Raw genomic sequence first — 2071 nt, forward strand, 5'->3', positions numbered from 1 at the left:
CAGAAGACTCGGCGAGGTGAGGCAGATGTTGGGCAGGAGTCACTTGTAGATAATAAAACGCTTGGTTTCGGTGGTAAAGATGAACTGATTTATTTTAAATAATATCATATTGTTACAATTTGCGAGGTGCAGTCCAGCTAAGGACTATTTCTCGCGACCTGAGGGTAAGTCACCTGGGGGATGGTTTTTTTCTGCTCTAATGCTTGGGCTGCCTTGACAACTTGGGGGCTTTAAAATACTATGCTTTTTTGTATTTTATACTATATTTTTTGAAGTGAAACTTCTTTACGCGCGTCATGCAATTTCGTGGACCGGAGTAAAACCAACTCATGACCGAAACGAAAATGCGGGACCGATTAAAGTTCATTTGATCTAGTCAAAGTTTTGAAGTAAAATATAAATGCTTCTTAGCTCATCTCGACAACTGGCGTTGGTGGTGTAATGGTCAGCATAGTTGCTTGCCAAGCAGTTGATCCGAGTTCGATTCTCGGCTATGGCAAATTATTTTTTTGTTTTTAACGCCTTTTTTTTTTTCAATGGTTGACGATAATATCAATCCACTAAGTAATATTTTAGGCCTGTAGAATAATTGAAAAGTTAAAGAATGATATAAAATTTTTTATGATGTTAACGATAAAAAAATAAAAAAAAACATAAAATTACCATAAAAAATGGGCCAACGGCACGCGGTGTTCCCAAGCGGTCACCCATCCAAGTACTGACCGCGCCCAATGTTGCTTAACTTCGGTGATCGGACGAGAACCGGTGTGTTCAACATGGTATGGTCGTTGGCAAACGCTAAACAATATTAATTTCTATTCTACCTGCAAATAAATATATGAAAATTAGTATAAAAAAGCCCTAATAATACTGAAAACATTAGCAAGGTGTGTGCGACGTTGATAAAAATAATCATTACATACGCGCTTGAAAAAGATCGTAATTACATCCATAACTTTGTAGGAATTTTTTTTTTCAATGGTTGACCATAATATCAATCCACTAAGTAATATTTTAGGCCTGTAGCATACTTGAAAAGTTAAAGAATTTTATGATATTATTAATTATAGTAACGATAAAAAAATAAAAAAAAACATGAAATTACCATAAAAAATGGGCCAACGGCACGCGGTGTTCCCAAGCGGTCACCCATCCAAGTACTGACCGCGCCCAATGTTGCTTAACTTCGGTGATCGGACGAGAACCGGTGTGTTCAACATGGTATGGTCGTTGGCAAACGCTAAAAAATATTAATTTCTACTCTACCTGCCAATAAATATATGAAAATTAGTATAAAAAAGCCCTAATAATACTGAAAACATTAGCAAGGTGTATGCGACGTTGATAAAAATAATCATTACATACGCGCTTGAAAAAGATCGTAATTATATCCATAAATTTGGAGGAATTTTTTGAAGTGAAACTTCTTTACGCGCGTCATGCAATTTCGAGGACCGGAGTAAAACCGACTCATGACCGTGACGAAAAAAAGGGATCATTTCGCTATAGGAGCCTAGCTAATATTATATACCTAGTTTAACTCACTCTCCTAACTCATCTTCGCTGTCTACAGGCAGAGCGCACGACTGTGGTCGTGAAGAACCGAGGTTCGATCCCCGCTTTAACTAATTTTTTTTTTCTTTTTTTATAACTTTTAATTTTTTTTATCACATGCTACTTATAAATATGTCAATAGACAGAAAAAAAGAGAGAATGAAATGAAAAGAGAGAGAGAGAAGAATACTAGAAGTTTCACTTCTGTCTTGCGTAGGCTTGACACACCCATTTTTTTTTTGTATTTGAGACTGAGTTTTTTTTTTGTCGGTATTAGTTTAGGATTTAACTAATCGAATACTATCTTTTTTGTATCGGTTGTACTTTGAATATTCTTTTTTTAGAGCCAGCATTAGGGTGGGTAGATGATGGATACTGGGTGGGGGTAGGAAGGGTTCTCGTAGGGGCTAGGTTTACCTAGGCACGAAATGCTAGGGTTCGGGTGGGAAGTTAATTTTTTATAAAATGGTATGGCTAAATCCACCATGTGTTTGCGGAGTGGGGGGATGTTCGAGCC

The 2071-nt window shown here is 36.9% G+C and overlaps 2 non-coding genes across 2 annotated transcripts; both read right to left on the reverse strand.

Moving 5' to 3' along the window:
* Positions 1–674: 674 nt before the first annotated feature.
* Positions 675–793, reverse strand: LOC149415710 (5S ribosomal RNA). Its single transcript, XR_016303738.1, has one exon. It is a non-coding gene; the product is annotated as a 5S ribosomal RNA (ribosomal RNA).
* A 323-nt stretch (positions 794–1116) lies between these two features.
* Positions 1117–1235, reverse strand: LOC149415711 (5S ribosomal RNA). The gene has a single exon (XR_016303749.1). It is a non-coding gene; the product is annotated as a 5S ribosomal RNA (ribosomal RNA).
* Between the last annotated feature and the right edge of the window lie 836 nt (positions 1236–2071).

The sequence above is a fragment of the Hesperophylax consimilis genome, chromosome 17 (genome assembly GCF_061612785.1).
Source record: "Hesperophylax consimilis isolate HC1 chromosome 17, BYU_Hcon_1.0, whole genome shotgun sequence".
Classification (NCBI taxonomy): domain Eukaryota; kingdom Metazoa; phylum Arthropoda; class Insecta; order Trichoptera; family Limnephilidae; genus Hesperophylax; species Hesperophylax consimilis.